This window comes from Ixodes scapularis, unplaced genomic scaffold (genome assembly GCF_016920785.2).
Source record: "Ixodes scapularis isolate PalLabHiFi unplaced genomic scaffold, ASM1692078v2 PGA_scaffold2__306_contigs__length_199485367, whole genome shotgun sequence".
In the NCBI taxonomy this organism is placed as follows: Eukaryota; Metazoa; Arthropoda; class Arachnida; order Ixodida; family Ixodidae; genus Ixodes; species Ixodes scapularis.
Genome location: NW_024609857.1, coordinates 157,103,031 through 157,118,840, shown reverse-complemented (window position 1 = coordinate 157,118,840; position 15,810 = coordinate 157,103,031). Strand labels below are relative to the sequence as shown.

Genomic DNA, 15,810 nt, shown 5'->3' with positions numbered 1-15,810 from the left:
GTATAACGTGATAAAAGCCGTCGGGATTTTGAACTCCCTGGTTAAGCGAGAGGCAACACCCAACATTCGCAAAGACGAGTTAACCAGCCTACCAACGTGATCAGAGAAACGCAACCCAGAATCAACAATGACTCCGAGATCTTTCATTACACTTACTCGAGACAAAGTCTCTCCTTGAATATTATATGCAAAAGAGATATTGTGAGTTTTCCGAGAGAGCGTCATGACCTTGGTTTTGGACGGGTTCAAGGAAAGGTCATTTTCAGAGCACCATCGGTAGAAAGAACATGCATCTTCCTGGAGCTTAGCACAATCACGTTCAGTAACTATTTCTCGATAAATTTTTATATCGTCAGCATATTGCAGGAATGAAGAATTTAAAACAGCAAAAGAGACGTCATTTACGAAAATTGTCAACAGAAGGGGTCCTAAAACAGATCCCTGAGGAACGCCAGAGCGAGTCCTGTACAACGAAGAGTTCCTGTTGTTAACCCGGACATATGCCTCTCTCTCTGACAAGTAGCTTTTTAACCAGTCATGTACTGAGCCACATACTCCATAGGAGGAAAGTTTGGATAAAAGAATAATGTGATTGACTACGTCAAAAGCCTTACTTAAGTCAAAGTAGACAACGTCTAACTGACCTCTGTTACATATTACACGAGATGCAGCAGACATAAAGCTAACAAGATTGGTAGTTGTTGATCTGCTGCTCATAAAACCATGCTGATTGGGAATTGCTAAGTTTCGAAATTTGAAAGACAGGAATTGATGAACTACCATTTCAAAGAGCTTAGAAAATGGAGAGAGAAGAGAAATAGGTATATAGTTACAAATATCACCTTTTTTTCCCGACTTTAAGACTGGAACAACAGCAGCGACTTTCCACGTTTCAGGAAAGGTTCCCAACCTTAACGAGTTGTTAAATATAGAGCACAGTACCGGCGTGAATATGTCGTGATACGTTTTGAGAATCGCAGAGGGAATGCCGTCGGGCCCTACTGATAATGTTGCTCTCATTTTCTTAATACAGGATCGTACGGACTCTTCATCAACATTAATGCAACTTAACAAGTCACCAAACCCATCTAAGTGAGGCAGCACAGGTGCAGAACGCTGCGTACTATCTCTGTAGACGGACCTAAAATGCTCAGCAAATAACTCAGGCACGGACTTCAAATAGCTCTCGTGATTATCCAGGACAATCTTCGACTCGATATGCCTCCCAGAACGGGAATTAATGTACCTCCAGAATTTCTTCGGATTATTGACAAGATCTGATTCCACTGAGCAACGATGAGCCTGGCGGTCGCGATCCAGGACCGTCTTACATTGCTTTCTGCAGTTCTTGAATTCTACCTCCCACTTTAAAAGGCCACTTTTCTTAAACTTCCTGTGAAAGAAGTCCTTTCTTTTCAGTAGTGTCTTTAGCTCACTGGAAAACCAGTTAGGAAAGCGAGATTTAGTAACTGTCCTTAACGGAATAAAAGTATCCATGGCCTTCCGAACAGTTTGCGTGAAGAGCATGACCTGGTCATTCACATCAGGCGACTCCAAGATCAATGCCCAATCAAAACTCGTGAGGTAATGATGCATCCCGGCATAGTCCCCTGCCGACAGATTATATGAGGTGTGCGGCGGGGAATCACCAGAATGAGCACGAACAGAAGAATTCTCGAAAGAAAGTACTATATCAAGTGCAGGATGATATGTACCCTGAGGAACTAATGGCAATTCACCCCGTGCTACACGCACACTGTCCATATTTGAGAAGCATAAATCTAGAGCATTAAATTGGTGATTCAGAACATTATTGTGTTGTTTGAGATTTAAGAAAGAAGAAAAGTTTAAGAGCTGGGTGCCTTTCTGCCCGCAGTAAAAGTTGTCCGTAAAAACATCAAGCTGCGGCCAGTTGACTCCAGGAGCATTAAAATCCCCCAAGATTAAGACTTCGCATCCGTGTAAGTCATTCACTGTATTCTCTATGCCAACAAGGCAATTATGAAATTCATCTGGCGGTGTCTGGGGAGGGAGGTAAAATAAACCGATTAAAACGCGTACTCCCTTTGCAGCCTCAATCTCGACCCATACGCTCTCGGGAAATTTCTCTAAGTCTTCGCGTCTCCTAGAGCGGTAGCGCCTGTCGACTGCGACCAACACTCCACCTCCCGTTTTGCTCCGCGGGGTAGAATCACGATCGCGACGGTGCACCTCAAAACAAGGAGGGAAGTAATCGGAGGAGCCGATGCTAGAACACAACCATGTTTCAGTTAAACAGAATATAGAGCAATTGGATAAGGTAACATTAGAGAAAAAGCAATCGGCTTTTGTACGCAGGCCGCGAACGTTTTGGTAAAATAAATCAATGTGACTCATCCTTGGTCTATCCAACGTTCAAAGGGGAGGCGGCTGCCTCGGATGCATGGAGCAGGTTTTCGCGAAGGGCGCCTCGAAAAGCCTTAAAGAGGCATGATTTGGGCCACACGGTAGGATCAGAAAGCTTTTCGAAGTCTTTTGCAGCCACAGACACAAGGAAGGAGGCGTAGGAGTCGTAGCGCGTCTTCAGTTTCCGGCACTCCACTTCCTCAACTCCGACGGAAGAGAGGTGAGAACTGATGTCTACGCAGCTGGTGTCCGGGTTCAGCTTGGTGACGAACAGGACTCTTCGTCGAGTTGATGGAGGCGCAACGATCAACTTGCAGGTTTCCGACGCCCCGATAAGCGCCGGGGTCCTAGCTTTTGGTCGTGCAGAGTTGGTGCCACTGGGAGGGATGTCGTCTTTCGGCGGAGCATTATTCTGGCCATCCGAAGGGAGGGCTGCCGCCACAATTTTTGTAGGAGAAGCTTGGGGGAGAGAGCTGTGTAGAGCGGCAGCATAAGAGTCTTTTCCCAAAGACCCCCCCGCAGCCCCATCCACGGGCTGCCGCCGGCGATCGGGCGCGTCCGGCTTTCGTCGCTGGCCGAGTGCGTCACGCAGACTCCGGACCTCAGTCCGTAGTAAGGCCATGGCACCCGCCTGTAGCTCGGCGTCGCGCTTTTGCTCGTGTCGGAGGCGTGCGTTTGCGTCCCTGAGGGCGGCGACCTCGTCAGTCAGGAACGAAATTCCCTCCATAGCATCGAGGAGCAGGCTCCGCAGGGAATCGACGCCGGCTCCAAGGTCAACGGGAGGAGAGGAGGCGGGTGGCCCCGCGGGAAGTTGTCGAGCCGGAGAGAGGGCCGCAGGGGTACGGGAAAAGTCCGCAGCGCTGCTGTCGTGACTGCCGACGACGCCATCGCTGTTAGGCCTCGCAGCACCGCCGACAATCGCACAGCTCTCACAGAGAAAGGAGCTTACCCCAGACCAGTGTTGTATGCGTTACCGAAAAAAAGTAACTAAATACGTTACTCGTTACTTGCAAATAAAAGTAACGCGTTACCGACCTACGTTACCTCAAAATAAAAGGAACGCGTTACCGTTACCGTTACTGATAAAAAGTAACGCACGTTACTGTTGCGTTACTTAGTATTCACGAACTAAAACATTTTCTCTTTCGACGTCTGATAAGTGCGTAAGCGCCATAGCTAAAATATGTCCATACGGAAACTTAATTACCCTCTCTTTACATGCTTCTTCAGGTTGGAGCTTGAGGACTTGGCACAACTTAAGAGTTTCAGCTGTGGCTGACACAGAAGGCACTTAAATATTAAATTGTCATCTTTAGCTTCTGTCAGTTTGAAATATTCATTGAGTCCTGGCCAAGGCGATGAAGCTGCACTTGCCGTAGCCATCCTACAGGTGACGACAACTGCTTGCGAATGGCTTTCGTGGGGGGTTTTATCGTCTTCAGTTCTGACAACTGGTGCTCTACCTTGAAGATCCGCGTCCAGCACGGTTCAGGAGAAATCGCCGGGAAGCGTCTCCCTGGCGCAGTAGGATTGCGGGTTCACTCTCGCACAAAGAATAGCCACTGGGGTTCCACGAAGGGTTAAATTAGGATAGTAGAAAAAACTGAACCCTCTCTCCTCGGAGGATTAGAAGTTGACCTCGGAGGACTTCTATCATTGTGCCTGCCACTGCCCGCGACAGCGTTCGTCGAAGCGGGTCGATGGGCGTGGCGTTGGGGTTTCCGTAAAGCAGGAATGTTTGCCTGTCCAAACAGGACACTACAAGAATCTTCAGGCGACACGACGTCAGCGAATCGTTCAGTGAGCTGCTTCCGGACGTATTGTTATTTTCTTTTTTTTTTTTTGCCGGGGGAAAGTTATTTCTGTTAAATCTCGCCCGGGCCCTCCACGGCGGCCTTGATCTGCTCATCACGTGGGTCCGGGGAGCCACTCACAGGTTCTGTTGGCTGTCGGTCAATCGCTCAAGGCCTCCTCCTTTTTTCAAGTCCCGAAAACTGGAAAGAGAATGACACGAAGGTGTCATTCTCTTTCCCAGCGGGAAGCGAAACGCAGGCTTCGACGCAGGAATCTCCCAAATCCACCCGAAGCCGGACTTCCTTGGCCTTCCAGCCGAGGCGACGGCGGTAGCGAGGTCAACGAGCCGCCGGAGAAAACCAGTGGCAGATGGCCTGTGACGTCAAATCTGACGAGCACCGACGTCAAAGAAATGTGGAGGACAGTGGCATTTTTTGACTAAGGAATTTGTGACTGGGCACTTAAAAACACAAAAAAAATATTAATTTTTTTTTCAAGTTTTAGGACGTAAAGTAACGTAACGTAATTTCGTTGCACGTTACTCAAAATAAGTAACGTAAGTACGTTACCCGTTACTTCTTTCAAAAAGTAACGAGTACGTTACTACGTTACCAAAAAAAGTAACGCGTTACCGGTAACGCCGTTACTTGTAACGCGTTACCGCCAACACTGCCCCAGACTGAAGGAATGTCTCCACGTTGTCCGGCCAGCACACACACTTTGTGTGCGCACGAAGATTGCATTCAAAACATCGGAGAAACTTCTGTCTTCCGTAGAAGACACGGGAGCAGATTGTGCATGCGTCCGTACTAGGCGGCATCTCCGCAGCGAATAATAATAATAATAATAATAATAATAATAATAATAATAATAATAATAATAATAATAATAATAATAATAATTTTATTGCATCTCTTTTGCATGATCAACACATGTATGCGGGTCCGTCGAAGCCAAAAACGGCTTGTATGACTGGACCCGGCAGTGGCGTAGAAATGTGGTACTACATAGAAACATTCAAAAAGTTACATGCAGACTACCATACACGGTGTCTTGGAGCTGAAGTGCAGCTCACGAAACAAATGACTAATGACGTAAGAAATAAAAACCCAACAGAGCGCTTCTCATGAACAAAAAAATGTATAACAGCATAAGAGGAAAAGCAAATGGGCAAACACACATCTCAAACGCATAACTAAGATTCGAGAGTATAAATTGTTGCGTCGGCATAGATCATATTGACAACAATAAAAGATGAAAAAAGAAACAACAAAAGCATGTTCGAAAGCATGTTGGCAAACTGAATAAATAAATAACCGGAGTAAACAAGAATCAACCTTCGCTTTCAAAATCCTCAGCCGCACAAAGACAGACAGAGGGAGAGTTAAATTCGCGGAAAACATACCCCGTTTCACCCCAAACTGTACCTGTAATACCAAACTGTAATAATAATAATAATAATAATAATAATAATAATAATAATAATAATAATAATAATAATAATAATAATAATAATAATAATAATAATAATAATAATAATAATAATAATAATAATAATAATAGTTTTATTCCGTGGTGCAAATATGCCATTTCAGTTCCAGGACTGATCAAAGCCACAGAGGCTTGTAGGATCAAGTCCACCATTGTAAAATAAAAAGAAGAGGAAAATCATGCATTCACAGGGGCATACAAAATATAAGAAGTCACCCGAAATGTCAGTCTCCTTAGAGGGAATGTAAGGAAGAGTAGGCTTGTCCTGTAGATGAGTCACAAAACACACGCACTCACACACAGACTTGTTTCACAAGAACTATCCGAAATAAAGTACAACACAATCGGCTCGCAAAGAGGAACGTGAGATTTGATTAGTCTGTGGATAATGTAATAGTTTTTCATAGCACCAACACACTGTGTACGCTATATTCATAGAAAAAAAATGTACATGATACAAAACGGTTTTGTTAGTCAGAGAAGACTTGTTGCACAAGACCACACAAGTCATACTCAAATGTGAATCATACACCAGGAAGAACAATAAATAGAGAAAACAATGCTGCAGCAATACTAAACAGACAAACTGTTCATCAATTTCTTCAGTTGTTTTTTTGTGCTGGCCTCGATGACGTGCTAGGGAAGTGTGTTAAAGATGAAGGGCACATAATACGAGCGAACTCGTTTGCCGTAGCGCGTCACACAACGAGGGGTTACAAAACGTGACGTATGTCGGAGACTTTTATGACTGACGAAGGGGAGCTTGAAATCATTGCTCCAAAAGTGACGAAGTACTACACTTTGTACAAAAAGAGCAGAGAAATTCGGCATCTGTAGTGCCTCGAAAACATTAATATCAGTCGGAAAATCCAAATTATACCCAACGCTTTTTAACATGGCCCTCAAAATACGATCGATTTTAATTTTCCATGCCTCTGCACAGTTACCAAAAATCGTTATACCATACCTAACTATACTATAGCCTAGAGCATGTGCGATAGACTTTCTTACCGCAAACGGCATAAAAACTTTGTTGTTGAAAAGTAAACAGCTTACGCTCCGAATCCTTTTACAAAGGTACGACATATGGGAATTCCATGACATGTCTGAATCGAAATACACTCCCAAATACTTAACTTTATCAGCATAGTCCAGCTGAGAACAATGACAGTCAGTACAATTCGATTTGTGTAGAGTGAATGGTGAGTCAAGGTTCACTTTCTTGAGTGGGTTTCTGAAGCATACCAGTTTTGTTTTTGACGTATTAATTGTGATTAAATTTTCATCAAACCAGTCCATTATTTGCGTGGCATCATGTTTCAATAAGTTTACAGCATGATAGTAGTTCAGATGGCGAGAGACGAGCAAGGTGTCATCTGCATACTGCATAATAATAATAATAGTAATAATGATGATAATTATAATAATATCAATAATGTTTATTTTATGTGCCCAAAAACAACCACGCGGGTTTTCACATTGGCGCACACAAGATAAAATAAAGAAACACAAGACAGGCACATCATCAAATATAGAAATAAAACATGATTTCAATTCTCCAAGATTGCAGTTAATGACATAAACACTCAAAAGTGATATTTTTTAGTGTGTGCGCCGTTACCTGCAGTATCGGGGTTTTAGAATCATGTTTAATCTACACCAGCTCGTTTGCGCCCTAACATTTATTGCAGTACAAATAAAGATTACTACAAATGGGTGGCGCACTTCCCACAATATTTTTAAATTATTATAACAATATTATTATATTATATTATTATTATAATAGTAAAAAGGCGGCGACGGGGAACGCCCGGAAGGGTTTTTACACAGCATAAAGACACTTTCTGAAGTCTTGCGTAAAATGTCTAGCGTCGTGTGTTTTGTTTCCTTTATATTGTATTGACCGCCTTTTTATTTCGTTGACAGATGTGCAACTTCTTTACTACATGATGCCGTCTTCAGAAATGTTCCGCTCTCCTAAATTGTGTTTAGGTGGACCAAGTGAAAAATACAAAACCAGAAAGCAATTCACAAAATCAATCCACACATTTGTCTTTCACTGAGCACTCCTTTCGAGAAAATTTGGTTCTCATGAAGTCTTCAAGAAAAGCCCTAAGCCTCTTCCTGGTCATTCTGAGCCTGGCAGGTAAATTACTTTGTTATTGTAAGTTGTCTCAACTATATCCTTGATTGCTTATGTTGTTATATCTGACAAAGATGCAGCACTCATCTCTAGCGCTAGCTATGAAAAACAGAAGCGCGCCTCTCTTATTAAGTTTTATTAAAGTGGAAGCGCCGTCGATATGCCTGCTACTACAAATTGTTATAAAAGTGTACCCTATAAAAAGGAAAGTGTCTAATAAACAAAATTGTCTACATAATTCAATTCTCCTTGCAATATACAGGATTAGGTATCGTTAAGTCACGACCGCAGATGCCGGTTTTTGTTCAGGCAGGCTCAGCGCACATTTCCTCATTTGCACTTAATTTTTTTATATTCCGTTTCACATTATGTTTGCCCACAGTGGATGTTTCAATCTGATGAAGCCAAGAAAACAGCGCCAAAAATATGGCGTCTTTGTGAGTCTCCTATCACCACCTAAACCAAACACGCTATAAAACAAAACGCATATAGACGCGCATTAATTTCATTTCATTTTCATTTATTTCTCCTTAGGGCCAGGTGGGGCATTTCGTAAGGAGGGGGATATGAGCACGCATAACACAACACTTTGAAACCAACAAAAGGGCAGAAACAATAGTAATAAAACCCGCTTACATTGATAATCTTTAGGACAGTGGTGGTTTGCAGAGGCGTAATTTGACTGACTGGTGGTAAATGGATGGATCTGAAATCAGTAATATTTCCTCGGGGAGAAAGTTCCAGATGGTAATAGCCTATTGAGACAAATGAGGTGTTAAAGCCTTTGCCTGTTATGCGTTTGATGCAGCGAGTGTGCTTGAGGGGAGATGGTTTCCTAACTGAAGGTAAAATAAGAGTGTCATACGGACTCCTTTTTGTGTGGTACAATTTATGTATGAAATACATTCGAGAAGTTAGTCTGCCGTCAAATAGAAATAGAAGTTCTAGGGGTTTTCGAGTTGTGTTAAACTGACGTCGTACGAATATGCTGACGTAATAAATTCGGCTGCAGAGTTTTGGATTGCTTCAAGGTTATCGGCGAGGTAGGCTTTTGAATGATGTGAGATGGACGAGGCATATTCTTGTTTTTGGGCAGTCAAATGTTATCTAGGCCAGTTTTTTTAGGTGAGAGGGTGCTGATTTCAGGTGGCGTTTTAAATATCCGAGGATGCGTGATGCTTCAGGTGTAACGCTGTCGATATGCTGAATTTATGAAAGAGAGCTAGGGAGCCAAGGTATTTATATAATGATGCAGTGCCGATTACAACGCCGGTTAGAAAGTCTGGCTAAAAAATTAGATATGTTTCCTTGCGAATTATTGTCAATGTACTACCGGCGCAAGCGCAGTAGAGACGAGGCCAAAACTTTATAATTGCAGCTCATTCTATTTATAAGAGAAAGACGAAGACACAAAGAAAAGCAAAGGAGTATATACGCAGTGAAAGGGGGAATAATAGACACACGCTAAAGCACATGTACAGTTCCAAAAAAAAAAAGCTTTTCGGAGCAGCTTTTATGGTTTTAGTTCGTCGCCTCGACGAACCGAAGTGACTTGCCAAAGGCAGCGAAGGCGCTTGCCATCTAAGCTTCTGAAGGGAAGTGTAGAACTTTCGCCGTAACAGCTTGCGCAGAGCAAGGGTAGGGCGCGTCCTGGAGCGAGGCCGTGGACCTCATCCGCCACTACCTCCCGGCCTCAGACATTGATCTTTCCTGAGTCGCCTTCCTTTTTTTTTTTTTTCGTAGTCTTCTAACATGGCTGTTCCACGTGCCATCATCGTTTGACTTTTCCTTGCCCCCTTCGATTTCATTTTAGGTAATTTCTTTTTGAAGCATAAATACTTCTCCCGCAAACGAAAATGTCAGACCATAAAGTTCTTTTTTGGGGTCTTCGACTACAAAAGGCGCTGCGCTGCGGTTGTCGACCGCCGAGCACAATGGCTATCTCCTACAGCTGTACTTTCACAACACAAATTTCTTGAAGAGTTTTCCACCCGCAGATCATTGCGTCTTATCACAATTCTTCGGAAGACACACCGTGAAAAATGAAAGCACATTCAAGAGACGCGAAACACCAAAGGTCAAGCATTATTAAACAGCCTCAAGTATTTAAACTTTTTCTCTTGGTTATCTAGCTCTGGAACATTCGAAGATGCAGTAAATGACTCACCGATACGCAGCGGCATCATCTTCTAAAATTCCCACAAATAAACAAACTGATATTCTAGCTGTTCAAAACCATCGTAAAGTACTTGATACATATATTCGACGAAGTCTCGTCGACACCACTATCTTTTTCTTTCTCGAAACGTTTCCCAACTTATGTTTTAGCACATGCACTTCTCCGAATTTCGAACGCTTAAAAAGCAAACATACTGGAATACATTAAATTTACTAAACATAAAAGCACTGTAACTGAAAGCTACAATCATCTCAAAGCTAAATAATTCGTTGAAGAACAGAAACCACGCAACGAATGAGCACCTTTCCGAAAATCAAAAAGTACCACGAGACGAAAATACCACAAAGCAATTTCCTTCCAAAGTTAAATCTCCTTTTCCACTGCACATCTGTAGTACAAGCTACGAATACAAAAAACAACCCTCTTTGAGACGACGGCAATACAAATTTACCCAACAGAATCCAAAAATACAAAACGAAAAAACAAAACAAATTAGTTGTTAGTTGTTTATACAGCAGGAGTTTAGTCTGCCAGAACATGGCGACATTGTTACCCACTGTAGATGAGCAATTTAGCCAGTGCGGTACAACCGCTAGCCTGGGGTCTTTAACGTGCACCACGCAGTAGTGATACACGACCGCACGCCGGTACGTTGCTCATCCAGATCGAAACGGGCAAGGGTGGGGCTCGAACCCAGGATCCCTGGGTTCTGCAGCGCGAGCTTTCGCTCCACGCGCGTCGAGCTGGGTGTGCGCTTTAGCCCACTCGGCCACCAATCCCCCTTTTTTTTTTTTGAGCAAATGTTTATTTACAGGTTAAAAACATAAGTTGCAAGAATGGAAAAAATGAGGTATATACATATGTTAGAGCAAAAAAAGAACATTACATAATTTAGACATTGCATTCAATGACCCAGGTGCAAAGTAAAGCAGTTAAAGGCTACAACATTGTTAAAGAGTGCAGTAACCTCAGCTCTGGATATGTATTACACTCAAAGATCTTAAAAAAAAAAGAAATAGGCACTTGCGAAAAAGAAAGAAGGCACTTGCGGAGGCGACGGATAGTCTTCTCAAAGCATAAAACTTTGGTGCTATTTTTTTACCCTTTCCCAGAGTGTTTCTCAGATTGTTTTTCTATTTCAACTGGTTCTAAAGTTCAAATAGTCCAGTCCAATTTGTTAGCAAAGTGTCGCCACGCATGTTAAGGGTTCAGTGTGCACTCTGTCATGTCTACTCTTAGCGCATATGGGCCTAAAACCATGATTATCTCCGTCAGGTGAGTCAGCGTCCTTTCGTCGGTCAGCCGTAGGAATTTCAAAGTACACCAACTAATTTACTCTTCAGGTCATCGTGGCCGGACAGGATGGCATCCTGCTCGGTTTTGGGAGCTTCGGGAGATGACGATTTCGTTCGCCTCTTCCTCCTCCTCTTTGACTCCGCCCTCTCCCCTTGAGATGTGGAGCCAGGATCTGACGTGCATAGAACTTGTTCTCCCTTTCTTTTCCCAAGCATTTCTTTGTCGCTGGTTTCATCCATTTCGGACGCCTCTTCGTCTGACTTCACTGGCTCTTCAGCTTGGTCTTCAGCTTGTTCTTCAGGGACAAGAGCACTGAACGAGTTGGAGATGACGACATTGCTCACTGTCTCCTTCGTTGCAGAGCGTGACGACGCCGACCTGTCTTCACACTTCTCAGTCAGTGAGACTGCCTCTACGTGGGCTGTGCTGTGAGCGCTACTGACCTCTGCCGAAACCTCTGTTTGGGCTGTTTCTTCTGCGTCCATCAAGTATTCTGTCGGAATCTGGAGAGATGCAGCCGTTCGGTTGGCGTACGTTTGAATACAGTCTTCGAGATCATGGTCGAATTTTCGACATGCGCTACACCAGGGAGCGCGGCACTGGCCTCGGACGTGTCCGACTTGCCTGCATCGCAGACATTGCGGTGCTCTGCCAGGCCCGGAGACAAGGACGGTTGTTCCCAAAATCCTGAGCTGATGCGGCAAGCTGTCCGCAGTCACCCCTTCGTTCAATTCTATTGACAGTATTCTTGTGGTTGTCTCCACTTCTTCGAAGCCGGAGTAGTGCCACTTGTCTCGAACGGTGCTTTTTATTTTTCCAAACGTAGAAAAAGCACTTGCTACGTTTGCATCTGGGACGCTAGTTGGAACCCAGTGCACCTTCATGGACAGCGCAGTCTTGCTCCCGTCTATTATCAAACATGTCTTGTTCTTTACTTGGATCTCTCGGAGCGGCAGCAATCTTTCTTTTTCTTTGGTAGAACGCACTGCGAGCAGCCACACATGATTGTACTGGTAGGCCCCAAGCGAAGGTAGCTCGTTTGGGTTGATGATTTTCTTCAAAGCAGGACCGAAATCGTCGATGCGGTATGGCCGGGCTGATGGGTCTCCATGAAGAATCAATGAGTTTTCAAGCAGCTTACCGTTGGGAAGAGGTGGCAGCAAAATCTTGTACTCCGTTGTACTTGGTGCAGAGGAGGCAGAAGCAGAAATGATAGAATATTCCCGGCTGGGCTTAGCCGTTGAGATTTCCTTTACGGAGCCCATTTCCAACGCGGCCATTCAGCTCGTCGTCTTCTTCGAACTCCGGCCACCAATCCCCTAATACAAAACGAATATGCTTAAAAAGAACAGCATCGTCATTTAAAAACAAAAAAGAAGACGCAGTCTAATTGTTTAGTCAGGTATGCAATCAAATCATAGTGCTCACCTACCCTGCAAGTCTGGCCTTTTGACCGCTCAGTTCACAAAAGCGCTTGATGGAATCTCAAGGTAACAGCTTACTTTAGCGCGGTCTGTTGCGCTTGGGTTGACTGGAATTCTAACGTTACAAGCGAGCGAGCGAGCTTGGCTTCTTGCTTGACATCTTCGTTCCGTGGCGGACACTGTGACCCTACACTAACGCAACAATTCGTTGCCTCGTGAGCTTACCGTTGCACTCCCTCAGCAGCGTCTTTTGAGCGTTCGACCGGCGTCTCCAATGAGTACTTCGGTGAAGCACATGTGACAGATATTTTCTGTTTATCACTTTCTGACCACCACAAGTAGCCCTCCATAGTTTAGCACTCCCTGTGCTTCACTGGGTCTTCTTCAGTACGACCATGGGCCGCATCATTACCTCGGTGTCTTCTCTGCTTGCGAGCACTGAAGCTCCACCTTCCGCACCAGCTCTTAAATGGAGCCCTAAGTTTTCGGAAGACTCTCTCTCACTTCTCATCTCACCGTTTTCTGCTACAAGTGGACAAGCCACGTCAGAAGTTGTCGTAAGCTTTGAAGCTTCCCTTTTTTGTGAACCTGCTGTCTGCAGTGAGTCCTCACCCGATATTATCTTCACACCATTTTGTGCCTCCTCTGCAGCATCCAGCAGCGCTGTCATTTCCTACAGGCGGTTGCATTCGGCCTTCATGCGCGCCATATCTTGGCGCATTCTCCTCTTCACCGTTGGTCTTTTTCCGAGGCCAAACGTCCACTCGCCATCTCTTCGCTGCAAATCTTGCCACATTTTTTCTTCTCTCTGGTCAGCTTTTTCTGCGTCGAGAAAACCCTTCAACCATTCCTTTTATGCTATTTCTTTTGGTCGTACAGCGTTTCCAATTTCTAGCAACTTACACGAATTCATGTGATCACCTTGCACTACGACCGTCATTTCGAGGGAACTTGCATGGCCAAGAAATAATGAGAATGGGTAGTCACTACCGGCACATATCTCAACTAGTACTGACTCGCTCTAAATTTAGCTTCTATACACCGGCATGCCTCTATGACCACTCGCGCGTCTCGGACTTCGTCACATCAAGATGTTGTAAGTATCCTGGCAGTTCGCCCTTGTCAAGGTTCTACCGGAGGCGTTGCAAGTGCGGTAGAGACGAGGCCAAAAGGAATAATTTACAATCCATTATATTTACAAAATAAAAGACGAAGACATAAAAGAAGTCAAAAGAGTATGAAGCACAGTGAAAGGGGAAATATTACAAACACACTCAAGCACATATGCACTTTTTGAACCGAAACTTTTCGGAGCAGCCCTTAGAGTTTCAGGTCGTTGCGTCGCACGAACCTAAGTGACTTGCGAAAGGCAGCGAAGGCGGTTGTCTCCCGGGCGTCTGAAGGGGAGTGTGGAGCTCTTGCCGCGACAGCTTTTGCACAGGAAGGGTTGGGCACGTCCTGGAGCGTAATCATGTACCCCATCCGGAACTTTCTCCCGGCATCAGTCGTAGGTCACCCCTGCGTCGCCTTCCTTTTTTTAATGTGAGAGCATTATATGGGCCCCATTACGCGAAATTCCGGCGTCGTCGTCGGCGTGACTGAGGGATGGTACCAAAAAATGGCCAACAGCTAACTGGTGAAAATGCTCGGATTGACGTCAAATTTCTCAGAGAGGTTCCGGTAAACAAAGTAAATTAATGTATTTGAAAAGAAAATTTTGTACAATTCGGTCTCGGTGGGAATTGACCTTCGGGCCTTTGTGGTGCGAGACGAGCACGCTTCCTTGACGCTTCGGCGGCTCCACGGATCTGGCTGACTAAAGGCGTGCCTAGTGATGCTTTCCCATTCCCGCACGTAAGCAGTCTTAAGTGTCTCTGCCGAATATTTTTTCTTCGTCTTCTAGAATGGCTGTCCCAGGGGGCATTATCATCTTCCTCTTACTTGCCACTTTGAACTTCGTTGTATGTCATCTTTTGCAATCATGATAATGAAATAAATTTGCTTTTCTCGTGGTTAGGATCGAACAAGCGATTTATGTCACCACGCGCCAATTTGTGTTAGGCAATTTTGTAGATTAAGATAGAATTTAATTGAATTGATCTCTATTTCCGGTACAAACTGAAAGGAAGACAGAGATTAGAGGCGTAAAGCCTGACAAAAGTCTCTGTCCCCAATGCTGCACTTGCAGACAGTTTACAATCTTACACACAAGGTCATGCATAGCAATATTACAAACCAAATGATGAATTACAATAAAGTTATATTGAAGATACACTTTTTTTACAAAATGAGCAGAACGCAAGAAAAATTAATTGGTATACAAATTAAAAAAAAGCTATGAAGTGTTACTACTGCCAACTATAAGTGATCTAAGAATTGTTTTTTTAAATTTATTAAACGTAGTATTAAAATCATAATGATTTTTGATGTCATTAAGAATTTTAGTGACCTGGTATTCTTTTGTTTGCTTGCCATAATTTGTTCGAGTTTCTGGAAGTCGTCTTTGCGTATGTCTATAAGTATACTTGTGTGTTACTTCGCTTGTATTTGTATCGTAAACGTTTCCACTCTGAATCAGTTGTAGTAACTTGTAATTTTAAATCTAATTAGCCTTCATTATGCCATGCTTTTTAAGAAGCGGTTCAGTGTGGGGGTCCTGTATCTTATCCTTGTATGTTCCAAACAAGCACATCATTTGTTTTATGCAACCTAAATAGTTTGTTGTAGTTCGTGGATGATGTTGGTCCCCACAGCAAAACACAATAACATAGCTTAAGATAAAAAAAGAGAATCATTTATGTTTCTTTCTTTGCCATGTTCCTATTTTGTTTTCTATCTAATATAAACATCTAACTGCCTTGGACAGCTCAGAGCTTAGTTTATTAGCATGTGAATTTGTTTTGAGCTCCGAGTTAAACCAGACAGCCAGAACTTTCGGCTGTTTCACTACTTCTATAATTTTATCTTTAAAATGTATAACTCTATTTTCATTGTCGCTTTTGTCTATTGGAGCGAATATTATGCACATAGCTTTTCAGTTTTATTTTATTTTATTTTCTTGGAGCCATGCGGCTTGGTCGGGAAGATAGTTATTTGTC

General features: G+C 43.6%; 1 pseudogene; it reads left to right on the top strand.

Moving 5' to 3' along the window:
- LOC115314772 overlaps positions 1-15,810 on the top strand; it is a 163,538-nt pseudogene that overhangs the window by 15,581 nt on the left and 132,147 nt on the right.